Here is a 14,164-nt window from a genome sequence, read left to right as displayed (position 1 = left end):
TGAATATATATTGGTACATATGTACAATAATGAGAACTCCTGATCCTACGACCTGTTTATCTATATTTGCACAACGTTTTTTAAAGCTAATTGCAAATGACTTTTACATATCAAAATAAGATGTGTTATGATTGCCAATGGGACAACTCTCAACAATAGACCCCAAAATGACACAGTAATTAACAACTTCAGGTCCCCATATTTCCTTAAACAATTAGCGAATCCATACCGCATAGTAAGTTATTAAAGGGGTCGATGTGACAATTGTAAAACAATTAAAACGAGAAAATTAACGGCCTTATTTGTATACAAAATAATGAACGAAAAACAAATATGTAACACATTAACAAACGACAACTACTTTAGTTTAAGGATAAATCTTAATTCTGTAAAACAAAGTAGTGTATGATTAATAATAAAGTACTTTAAATTATTTATTATTGTTAGCTTACATTTTGAATCATCTTCACATGATTAAACATTGACACATTCTAAAAACCTGATCTAGTTACTCGAAATAACACGAACAAAGCCGGACACCTACTGTGATGTTTATATGAAAAATAAATGTTGAACTCTAACTGAAGATTTTTAGAAAAAAAATCCATTTACAAAGCATACTAGAACGCCCGAGGTGTGCTCAACATGTGACTAGCACTTGTTTTCTGTTTGACCTTTAAGCGGCAAAATAATTCAAAAAAGCGTTCCCTAAATTCCTTTGACATAGCAATATACACCCAAATATTAACAAGGTATGATATGACCATAAACATATTAAGGAACCAAACTCCAGTTTTAGTACGTAACCAGGTATACGTATTCGGGAAAAAGCATGCATATATCCAGTACAGAGTTCCGGGAAACTCACCAACAACGAAAATGAACATGATCATCACCAGCATAATTGTTGTTCTCGTTTTATTTCGTTGGTTGGACTGCCCTGTTACCACTTTCCGTCGGTTAATTGTTATCAAAATAACAACCATACAAAAAGTTATAATAACCGCAGGAGCTATACCGAGAACAAATAAACGATACTCATCATATACCATGTCGATTTTAGACATTACATTTTCACCTACTACATAATTTGGTCTGCATTTTAAAACTGTCATGTTTTCAGTAGTTATTATTTCAAAATGATCAATATTGCGGATCATCAAATCAGGCAGCGCTTGAAGCAAGGCTACGATAAAAAAGGAGAATGCAAATACTTTTGCTGATTTCATACCGCACAGTCGTGGACCAGCAAAAGGAAATGCGCATACCATACATCGTTGTACTGCTAAAAAAGTAGTCGAAAATATAGACATTGAATGCCATATAAATGCAAACTCCATCGTGATCTTCGCTACGTAGCAACAGACTGGGCTCAGCGTTTTGCCTCCAACATACTGCGAGACGGTGAAGGTTGTTCCACAAAAAATAGTCAACAAGTCACAAACTGCAATTATCGACAAAATAACTGAAATTGGTGATCTGGTCTTTGGAGACATCCATATACTTATCACAAAGGCGTTTGAGATAAGAACCGCAATAAGTACAGGTACCTTGACAATCACAGACTCCACGGGGTTTCCAATTATCATTTTCCTTGGAACTTGTCTAGAAGTAAACAATAATATTCTATAATGAATGTTACATTCGTTAAAGTAAAACAATACCGGGGTACTTTTATTTAATGAAAAAAACCATAATGAAATTAAAGTGGAATGCATTATAGTTATTAAGCACATTTTTTCTAGAGGTTATTGATGTGTAAACCAGGGCGATTAACTCACAAACTGAATAAAAGTCCGACGGAGTTTGTGAGTAAAGGCCCGGTTTACACATCAATAACCTCTAGAAAAAATGTGTGTAATCCATATAATTCTTCAACCAAACATACACCATTATCAATTTGCATTTTTTGTTTGACGGCTACTATATTTACCATCAAACGTGCAATGGCATGTCGTAACTAAGGAGTATATTGCCATCTTGACTTTCTAAAAACCATAAATGTCCGATAAATGCAACAGAATCTAAAATGAAATAGCACCTACTTCAAAAACTTCATTTTAATTAGTCTAGATATTATCCGAATTTGAAGCGTTCACATTACGAAATAATATTTCCCTTGAAAATTTTCTTTCGTGTGCCGTTGTGTTTTGCCATGACGTAAATTCGCCAAATCCTTCATGAAATTTCGCGTAATTTTATAAAAATCTTATTTTAAAACATTTTGGAAGCTTTAGGGCATTTATCTATTTCTTTTTATTTTTGTAATATATGTATTCGAAGAGAAACAACTGTAATGCAAATTGTTTTATAATCTCGATTTGCTGAAAATCCCAGAATCCTTACAAGAATGTGTATCGTGCATGAATTATAGATTACGAAAGTAGTTTCGGAAACATGGTTTATCGAAGTGTAAACCAAGAGAAAATTATAATTGACCAATCCAATTCAAGTATTTATAGATATACAAATGATATTAGAATTATTATGTTATGATTGTTGGTATTAAAAATTTGACATCTTTGACCAACATAATATTGAACAATCAAAACAAACTACTGTAATTTGGTGGAGTCCTTTAAAATCTTATTGTGTGTGTCATCTTTTAAGATTCATTTGTACCACGAAGTTTCTTGCTCTGTCTTCATAAATTTTATGCATAAAATATCATGGATATGGACATAATGATAGATTAACTGTTTACAAAACTTTAAACTTTTCGAAATACTAAGGATCTTCTACCCTGAAAAAGATTATTTTAAAATTAATTAGCTGTAATTTGGTAAACCTTTTGGAATTGTGAGTCTTGAATGCAATTCAACTTTGTGCATTATTTTTACTTTGTAACTTTGGTGTGCGTTTTGAAGACGAAACGCCCATTTGGGGTGCATATTTTTAGCCTTGTATCTATGATAATGAGTTAATGTCACAAACATCAACCAAAAAATTTACTTATTTAGGGTTGTTTACAACGGAAAAGGTACAGGATTGTTTGTAAAGGACAAAGTACATTTTGGGTTTATTTAATCCTGTAAATTTACCGAAAATAAAACATTGCTTGGTGATATCACCTATCACAATTTTTCTCTCAACTCTATTTCCGCGAATATACAGCTCGTTGTCGACATCAACATTATTTAATCCCACAATTCCAACAATAAAGTACATTACATTTTGGAGTTGATACATGTAGGACATTGTCCTAAAAGAGGGACGAAAGATACCAAAGGGAAATTCAAACTCAAATCTAAAACAAACTGACAACGGCCCATGGCTAAAAATGAAAAAGACAAACAGACAAACAATAGTAAACATGACACAACATACAAAACCAAAGAATAAACAACACGAACCCCACCAATAACTAGGAGTGATATCAGGTGCTCCGGAAGGGTAAGCAGATCCTGCTCCACATGTGGCATCCGTCGTGTTGCTTATGTGATATCAAATCCGGTAAATAGTCTAATTCGGTAGGTCACATTCATGAACTAAAACTTTGACAATGACATTTTTATAAATTACATAATTTCAATCTAAAGTTTTGCAATAGAACAGTTGATTGAATACTGGTTACAGTTTTCCACGCTTTCATAAAATGGTGATTTTTCACTCAGTGCCATTTCAACGTCCTACCATGCTTATTGGTGTTTTTTTTTTATTTGTGGATTGTAATATATTGCCGTCTTCGTTAATCTTTGAAAAACAAATTTTTAAATGATTTGGTAAAAATAGAATTAAGAGCAATGGCACTGGGAATGGGTCTGAATTAATTCTTGATATATTTTGGGCAACGTATTTTCACGAAATTTGCGATTAATTTTCGTTTTTTTTATTATTTTCTTTCGCTTTCGATCATTCTAATGATGTATAAATGTTAAATATCAAACACTGGGTAGTGTTTTAAGTTGCAATTGCACGTCAATGGCATTTAATATACTATTCATTTGGAATTTGAAATGTTTGATATACAATATTGTTAATTCTGCCACATTCTGTATGAACCTGTTTCAAGTCCGGAGCCTGGAAATTAGTGGTTGTCGTTTGAATTGTTTTACATTTCCCATTAGTGGTTGTCGTTTGAATTGTTTTACATTTCCCATTTTTCGGACTTTTGCAGCCTACTACGAGGTCTGAGTTTTACTCATTGTAATTAGAGTTGTTATTTTCTATGTCATTTGATCTCTGGTGTTGAATTCTGGATTACCCCGAACAACAAGCTATAAAGGGCCACCAGAATGAATAGTGTTTAATTGAGAAGAGAAACACTTATGAAGCACATCAACAAACGACAACCACTGACTATCAGGTTCCTCTTTGCCTATGCTATACATACCTTGTACTGTATTTGTTAATTCCTTTAGTCTATCTTCTCGCAATGAAGAATAAGCGAGCAAATAAGGATTGTTTAAATATACGCATTTTAAACCAATCAAAAAATCAAGAAGAAAAAAAATAATTGATAATTAAATGATAGGTGATTTTTTTCTGGAAATTAGCAAGTCAGATTTTTCAAAGCATTTTTGTATGCTAACAAAATGTAACGTCAAGTTGTTAATAATTTTACATCTAACGTCGTATATTGAAAAAAAATGGAAAAATATTATTACAATGTTCTCTTTTCTCTACAAGTACAAAGTTGAAGAGAATTGAGGACCCAAAATTCCAAAAGGTTGTGCTAATACGCTTAAGGTTATATATTCCTGGAATAAGAAAATCCTTAGTTTTTCGAAAAATTCAAAGTTTTGTAAAAGGAAATTTATAACAATGACCATATAATTAATATGCATGTCAACACCGAAGTGCTGACTACTGGGATAGTGATACCCTCGGGGACGAAACGTCCACAAGCAGTGGCGTCGACCCAGTGGTGTAAATAGGTACATTTGTATCAAAGGTACCAGGATTACAATATAATAGACAAGACTATCGTATAAATAAGACCAATCAGTGACGCTCAGATCAAAATAGTTATAAAGCCAAACAAGTACACAGTTGAAGAGCATTGAGGATCCAAAATTCCCAAACGTTGTGCCAACTAAGTCTAAGGTAATCTATTCCTGGAATAAAAAAATCCTTAGTTTTTCGAAATATTCAAAGTTTTGTAGCAGGAAATTTATAAAAATGACCATATAAATAATATTACTATTTACACCACTAGTCATCACTTCGGTGTTGACATGAATATCAACACCTAATTATCAAAGTTACCAGGATTATAATTTAAAACGCCAGACGCGCGTTTTGTCGGAATTATTTTGTAACAAAATCCGCGCAAACCGGCCGCATTTTGCAAGGAGGTGAAAGATTTTTTTTCACTTTCTTGAAGGCCTCACTGTGACCTTGAGAGCAATGCCTTTGCTTTTTGTGTGTTTTCTTTCCTTTTTTACTGATTTTGTGTCATTGATGGATACCTCTCCCCATGTTTTTCTTTTTTTCTATGAGCTTATAACAATTCAATTCAAAACTTAACATATACCCCCGCGACGGGAAATTCTGGATAAAAATAGACCTGTTACATATAAAAATAAGAAGATATGGTTTAATTACTTATGAGATAACTCTCCTACAGTATCAAAATTACACAGAAGTTACACAATAAGAAAAATCCATGACGCATAGTAGGTTATAGAAGGCCCATAAATGAGATATGTCATACGAAAAACTAGCAGTGTAACTCATGTCAAAATAATGAACGAAAACAATATGATGTACAGCGACAAACCACAACTACTGAATTACAGGCTCGTGATTTGGGACAGGCACATTCATATTATGGCGGAGTTTTTTTTGGAATTTTGAATGAAATATGAAGAACTGACGCTGCTAAAATGTTGCTACTTATAAATGGAAATTTCACAATTGTGAAGCTGAAATCATCTTTTTTGTCGTAAAGTTTAGTTTTCAATCGACTCTCATTGTCAATTTCTAGATCCAAGTCAATGTATGAGGCCGACTTAACTGTATCTGTTGTATTCTTGATCTCTATTTCAAAGGGATAGATGCGTTCAACATAGTGACCAAATTTTTAATTATTTAGTGAGCGAACACAATCTATATAGCGGAAAGTAAAGTTAAAGAATATTGCTAACTTCTTATCTTTCTTCCTAAGCTCCTTTATTAAGTCGGCCTCATAATAATACACGAAAGAAACAAGTCGGTAAGAAGAGGGCACAATTGATTCCCATTAGAATGCCGCATCTCGATAATGTCAGTTTCAGATAAGTATAATGTATCCCTTATCGCCATTATTTTTTTATGAAACAACTCAATACCAACTCTTTCAAGTTGTACTTTAGTTTGGAATGGGGAATAATTGAATACTTGTGTACGGTGTAAAAAAGTCAAATGTTTTAAATGCATGCGTGTTCTTACAAACAATGTTAATTTGCTGGGTCCAAAGTGCTCCACGCAACCTCTTTCTAAATCATTAACATCAATTCTATTAATAATCAAATCCGTGCTTTTAAAAGTGATTTTAAAGGTGGCGTGAATCAGATCTTTAAGAATACATACAATCTAAGACTCTTCATCTTGCAATAGTATTAAATCATTTGACGTTTCTACACTTCACAAAAACTTCCCCAGACTCCTTCCGTTGAAAGAAATTGAGAATGGAAATTGGGAATGTGTCAAAGAGACCAACCTGCTTAAAGTGCAAAAAAAACCCAGCCGAAAGTCACCACTGAGTCTTCCACAGAGCGAAAAACCCACCCCGGAGGCGTACTTCAGCTGGCCATTAATAAAAATGTGTACTAGTTCAGTGAAAACGTCACACTATACTCCAAAATATTATGTTAAAACAACACAATACATGTATAATTAACTGCAACTGTGCATTTGTATTCAGATATCGCAGATCAAATTTATTCGTTCATTGTGTAATCATACGTTTTTTGATTGAGTTAAGTCTGCCAATTGATATTTTATCGTGTGTTTTTCTATGTTGTGATGTTATGCTATTGTTTCAGAAAAAGGGAGAAGGTTTGGATTCATTAAAACGTTTAATCCCGCTGCAAATATTTGCACCTCTCCTAAGTCAGGAATCTGATGTACAGTAGTTGTCGTTTGTTTATGTAATATATACGTGTTTCTCGTTTTGTTTATATAGATTAGACCGTTGGTTTTCCCGTTTGAATGGTTTTACACTAGTAATTTTGGGGCCCTTTATAGCTTGTTGTTCGGTGTGAGCCAAGGCTCCGTGTTGAAGGCCGTACTTGAACCTATAATGGTTTACTTTTTAAATTGTTACTTGGATGGAGAGTTGTCTCATTGGCACTCACACATTTTCCTATATCTATAATGCACATAAAGAGACAGATTTTTTTTGTACAAATAATCTGTAAAATATATTCGTTCTAATGCATTACCAACTAGTTTGTATGTGTAAAATAAAGTATAGTATAAAAAAAAAATAGGTCACTCGACAAAACAGCCGGTTTTATTTGGTTTCCAAAAAAAAATCAACCGGGTCCCGGACACAGTGACTACTCAATTATTTCTACTAAGTCATGTAGAAGTCTTGTAAAGCGTAGTATCCGTATTCTAGTCGCCAGAAATTACATTTCCACTATATAACATTTCATAACAAGACCCCTGCATAATCGTCCGGAAAAAAATTATCATGCTTCTGCTAGCCTAATCTTTCATTATACCATATTAATAACAAAGTTTATAACGTATATCATTGATTATCAAAAGATAAAATGCACTAATGAGACAAATAACACACGAGTCTACCATTTAATTAAAATATATATATATATATTAATTCTCCGTCGTCATTATCTTTGATAATTTTAAAATTCTGACGCCACGGCAAAGCATTATCATTATTAAAAAGAAAATTATAGGGTGACAGCAGCAGATAAATGTCTTAGAAACCTTTGAAAATCTGAAAAATTTAATGATCAATTGGAGTAAAAAAGGTGACAACTATTTCTGGGATATACAAGAAACTCCCAGGATGGAATAACCAAAATAATACCTTTCCAGGTCTGTTTAATAGTCGGCTTAGGGATGAGGGATGGATAAATACCCTGCCACTCCCGTATGTGTTTTTTTAACGTTTGTATCCTTTGAATCGATCTAATGATTTAAGCCTTTTCTACATATTTTAATAGTTAGGGGAGGGTTTAGTGTTCATAACCATGCGTAACAAGCCACATTCCTCATTTGCCTGTCCAAAACCAGGATCCTGTATGTCAGTGGTTGTCGTTGGTTTATGTATTTCATATTTTTTTTTTCGTAATTTGTTTTGTTGACAATTAGCGCGTTAGTTTTCTCAATTGATGTTTTTCATATTTCGCATTTTCATATCAATTTTTACGGGTCTTTTATTGCTAAGTTTACGGTATGGGCTTTTATCATTGTTACATATCGAACGATTGCCTTTTATTGACTACATCTATTTCATTTGAACTTTGATGGATAGTTGTTTCACTGGTTAACATACTGAATCTATTAACTTTTAATTAAGGTATTTATATAAAAATGTCAATGAAGTAAAAAAAAAAAAAAAGATATATGTGTTTGTGTCTAGCCTACAAGTTTACGGTTAAGATCGGTTGACATTGAATGATGTCGGAAAGAAAATTTTGAAAACATCTTTCTTTAATTTATTTTTCAGTCTTTGTGTTATGAAACTTAGACAAGAGCTAATCTTAAAGATCGAGGAATATCATAAAAAGAGACAGTTTCGTTTTTTTTTTAATTCTGGACTAGCTTTTTTACAATTGACATTGCTCATTTACTCTAATATTCAACAATCGTATTCGAGACACAGTCTTTAATGGAATCCTTTTTTTTACTGTATCTGTCATATGCAACATGTAAAAACAATCAAATGTTACACACAATGCTGATTGCATTGACCCTAGTTTAAGATAAATAAAAAAAAAGTTACACCCCACTACATATTCATGAGCATTTCCAAAGATATATTTAGATACCTCGATGAAGGTTATCTTGTGTCATATCTTACTGCTTTTTTATTTGAATTATTTGTGTCGACATGGTTGATGGCTTATTTATTATTTTAACTTTCAAATGTATTCTCATCCTTTTTAGAATACTCACAGCTTCAGGTGTAATATCTAAAATGTATTGTACACATAGTTATACCTGTCATATGTCCAATATTCATTTTTTTTAAATGTATAAAGAAGGAGATTTGGTATGATTGTTAATGAGACAATAGCAGGAAATCATATACATGACCTTCAGTAATGAGCAAACACCATACCTTATATCGCGCTATAGATTGCATTTTGTTTTCTGTATTCGTTGGAATTTGAAGATGATGAGAAATATTATGAACGGAAATAATTGAAGTGTTTGCTATTCACAGTGTCTAAAATGTCGGGAAGTTCAAAGCGCCAAAATGCTGTTCCACTTTTCTCAAAGTTCGTCAAATTACTTGAAGACCCTTTTTTCAATAAGCGCGTACACCAGGGACTATATTGGCGTAAAAACAAAGGTGTTTCGCATGTATTGACCTCTGTTCAATAGTTTATTATCGACACTATCATCCTTAGAATGTGATTTAAACCTTTTAAGAATGGTGGCAACGGGGCCGTTACGTTTGTGCGTTTTTCTTTCTGCTATGCTATGATATCGCTACTTATAAATCAGTTCAAAACAATAATGGTTGTATAATATGTGCTAAAAAATGCATTTCTTGCTTTTCTAGACATTCAAGATAGCCAGTTGTTAGTGGGCTATAATATAACTACAGTAAACCTCTACAATTTTTTACTGAAAAGACTGATCTCAAAAGTACTAATTATATAATTGTATGTGAATTGACGTACTGATAATCTTTATAGTAACAGCTGTCTGCAAATGTTAACGTAATTATTTTATTGCTATTTGATTAAATATAAAATGTTCATCTACTTTTATCAAAGTCATATTTCTTTAATTTATGATATGTACGAATACAAGTGATCTATCTACTTAGAAGTTTAATAACACGCCATTTTGTATTTTGAGTTGAGTAATGATATAAGTTCGACTTATTAAGGTAGGAATATGTTGTATATGTTTCCGGACCATATGAGTATTTGGACCATATAGGTATTTTTTCAATAATATGCATGAGAAACCTTTATAAAATAACAATGATTGCTAAATTCAATTGTATTATTTACATTTCAAATAACATTATATATTGATGCCAAAGTCAGTTTTCATCGCTATTTTTTCTTGCATGGATGCGTATGGTGACATTTACGTCCACACGGTACCTTAGCTTTTCTTGGGTCCTGGGTCATTCTGATGTCTCTACGGTGAAAAAGCTCTAGATCTCCAATAACGTAACATGACTGAAGTACATCACATTTTTGAAAAATGAACTAAATAAATGTTCTTGCCGGTGACGTCATTCATTTTTATTTTTAAAACAAAACACGTGTTAATTTAAAAAATTATGAATATTGCACTGCTAATGCTAATTATATCAAATTTCAAAAGTAAGCAATTTATTAGACTCTTTATCCTGTCGACTTTTACGTCAGGTTGTAGTAAAACAGTTGACTTCTTGTGTAACAGTTCATTAAGCTATTTTTGGAAGTTATCTACCCAGGTCGACATTTTGCCATTCACTCGTAATAACATATCAGTAATGAAAAAATGTGTTTACTATAGTTTTGACTAGTGATGAAATTTATTGTGTGAAACTGCTTATTTTATTTCGTTAATCTTGTTCTTACTAATTTTTAATGTAAAAAATGACCTTTGGTAGTGTCTTTTTAATGACGTGAAAACTAGAAGGGTTATATAAATAGGTAAGCATAATTGTACCTGTTAATTACCGCGACCATACGCGTACGGTCCGACCATATGAGTATATACCCATATGGTCATGACCATACGCGTATGGTCCCAATATCCATATGGTCCGGAACATATATATATAATTGTAAAAGTTAAATATATTTATTTAAATGAATCCTTGGATGATAAATTTTTGTAACCTGGATTCAATAAAACGCAGAAATTTGAACCATTGATGTATAATAAACACTTTACATACTTGCCAAGTTTTCATTCATGCCCATTGGAGTTTTGCGTGCAAGATGGCTGCCATACTCCTAAAAAACTTTCAAAGGGGCTTTCAAATTCAGTGTAATGTTGGGTTTTTTTTTGGCTTCTTCATACTTTTATAAGACTCAATTCATTGTAAAATTAATTGTTTTGTTAAAATCGTGGACATAATTTCTCTTTAAAAAATAATTTTGAAGCCTCCATGTGAAAAATTCCCCGCAAAAAGTGACAGTTGGCAGGTATGACTTTAACACATGGGTAGATGTTTGACCAAAATGGACATACGATAATTATAGTCAGATCCAGTTATTTTTCAAATATGTACTGAACGAAACATTTAGCAGACGTACATTGAGTTAATATTAATATATTATCTAGTAACCAATGTAAGGGAGTCCTCCTGTTTCGGTCTAGATCTTTAATGAAATGTGCAAATATCGAATGTACTTAGTATATGCAAATCATACCGTTTCATTCGTATATTGAACTTTGCAACATAAAGGGAGATAACTCACGAATGATTAGGTAACTTTTGTAATAGAATGTGTTGTGAATTTACCTATTTCATTATGAAACAAGATTAGAAAACAAATTGTTCTCTTTTTCTGATCTGAAAGTATATTATTAGAGCTATCTTCTTATATTGTATCTTCACGTTGTATATAGAAATTAATTAATTATAATACAAAGGACATACTTGTGTGTATTTTTCCATTTTCTAATGTGTTTCAAATGCATGCGTTTCCAGTTTCCAAGTGATCACGGTTTATTTTTAGTAACTTTTTGATCAATTGAATATTTTGTATGCTAACTTATGGTGTGAAAAACAATTCGGTCATCAAGGACGTATTTACCATAACAGGTAACAATCTGACAACTTAAAAATTTTGAAGCGGATATTTATTTCAAATACATTTAAAATACAACGATCAGTAAATGCAAACACTAAAAGAGAATGACCTGGTCATTTAACAATAATGATCTTTTATGGGTGACCAAACATTGGCTTATAAGTCTGTGATTGTGTGAGGATAACTTTAAGATATTTTGTAAACAATCATACATTTGTACAAGGCTAGAATTTACAACATAAGGTAAGAAAGATGAAACGCATTTGAAAATTCTATCTTAAAAATCATAAATATATATATCTATATAAGTTATCGGGAAAGTTTATGCATTTCAATAAAAGTTAATAGCGCTTTTGAATTCTGGACATGTTTTAGGTCATTTATATGTTTTGGAGTTATGTGTGACGTCCATTTTCACTGAACTAGAACACATTTTGTTTATGGGTCAGCTGAAGCCCGCCGACGTGATGTTGGATCGCCATTAGGGGACTTCGAATGTTTTCTGCCCTTTGGTCGAATTGTTCTTTCTTAGACACATTTCCCGATTTCATTCTCAATTTTATAAGACTAAGTTTACATTAAAACAGCTGATTTGTATTTTTGAGCTTTACGATTGGGAGCTTTCTTCTCCTGTAGGTATAACGGAATCTTTATCCCGGGATAATATCAATATACATTAATACAAATTAAACTCATTCGATAAATTATTTTTGAACGCAATTTGCTTGAGAGGTTCGTCTATTTGTCTGTGCAGATTAAATTCATTTGCATGCACATCTAGTCCAAATAGGGTCTTTACATCACTTCATCAGATTGTGAGTGTTTTGCTTTCTGTACGTTACATTAACCTTTTCAGCGGTTCGGCAGAGGTATGTGGCAATGCGACAACTATCTAACATACCTGATTACAGGCCAAACATAACTTAATTAGATATAGGAAGATGCGGTGTGAGTGCCAATGAGACAACTCTCCATCCAAAAAACAATTTATAAAAGTAAACCATTATAGGTCAATGTATACGGCCTTCAACACGGAGCCTTGGCTCACACCAAAACCATTCAAACGGGAAAACCGACGGTCTAATCTATATAAAAAAACGAGAAACGAGAAACACGTATAAATAACATAAACAAACGATAACTACTGTACATCAGATTCCTGACTTAATTTTCTTAATTCCGATTAACTATACTTATCGTTATATTGATGATATTTTTTCGTTAAAAAACAAGAATAATCTATTTAAACGAATATAGTCCTTAGTGTGGACAGTGTGTTACTTGCCAATTTTTGTTATACCCATTCCAAATTTATTTCTCCATGTTTAGTTCCTCATACAGCAAGAAGGGGGGGTGAAATGACACCGTAAAAAAAAATTGGGTCATAAATATTAATATAAAGTAGTGATTAGGTCCAGCTGAAAAAGGTAACAAATTAGCACTTCGGAAGCTGTCAAAAGATTTCAAGACCCCCTTAACATAAAAGTGTCTATATTTTGAGTTAGAGCTAATGAAGTTTTCTATAATTTTGATAAGATTTGTCCTAAAAGTAGTACAACACACTGTGCCTATCTCAAGTCGAGATCCTGTAAATCAGTGGTAATTGTTCATTGCTGTGTTATATACTTGTTTCTTTGTTCATTATTTTGATCGACAATTAGGCTGTTAGTTTCTAGTTTGAATTATTTTACATTAGTCATTCGTTGCCTTTTATAGCTGACTATGCAGTATGGGATTTCATCATTATCGAAGGGCGTGTGATGACCTTTAGTTGTTTTATGTTTCATTTGTTCTCTTGTGGAGAGTATTCTCATATATGCACTTTGTTTCTGTTGTGTTTTCGTTAATTCTTGTGTTCTGTATCTATCTTATTAGTTCAGCCCGTTTTAAATCAGTCTGTATAATAGTTCAATCTTGTGTGGTTTATTTACGCTATTGTCTCAGGTTGAAGAGAGTATTTTGAGCCCCAAAACCATGAATCATAACTCTGCTATAATTGTATGTGCCTGTTCGAAGTCAAGAGCCTGTAGTTCAGTGGTTGTTATTTGTTGCTGTATATCACATGTGTTCATGTTTGTTGTAATGTACATAAATATGGCCGTTAGTTTTTCTAGTTAGGATTGTTTTAAAGTCATTTCGGAACACTGTACGGTACTGGGTTGTCTCATATTTGAAGGTCATACAATTACCAACAGTTGCTTATTTTACGTCTATGGTGAAGAAGTGTCTCATTGGCATCATACCACATCTTTTTATTTTTAAAAGTGTGA

General features: G+C 32.5%; 1 protein-coding gene across 2 annotated transcripts in view; it reads left to right on the top strand.

Annotated features, from left to right (window-relative positions):
• Nucleotides 1–14,164, top strand: part of LOC134686417 (excitatory amino acid transporter 3-like) — a 47,204-nt gene that overhangs the window by 21,912 nt on the left and 11,128 nt on the right. The window contains exon 1 of one of the 2 annotated variants that reach the window (XM_063546096.1): nucleotides 11,880–12,137. The exons of the other annotated variant lie outside the window; for it this stretch is intronic. The gene's annotated coding sequence lies outside the window, so the exon portion shown is untranslated. Of the gene's footprint in view, nucleotides 1–11,879; nucleotides 12,138–14,164 lie in introns of those variants that run through there. 2 annotated transcript variants of the gene reach the window in all.

This window comes from Mytilus trossulus, chromosome 1 (genome assembly GCF_036588685.1).
Source record: "Mytilus trossulus isolate FHL-02 chromosome 1, PNRI_Mtr1.1.1.hap1, whole genome shotgun sequence".
Taxonomy (NCBI): Eukaryota; Metazoa; Mollusca; class Bivalvia; order Mytilida; family Mytilidae; genus Mytilus; species Mytilus trossulus.
The sequence above is the reverse complement of the archived record's forward strand: the minus strand, read 5'-3'. Positions and strand labels throughout refer to the sequence as shown.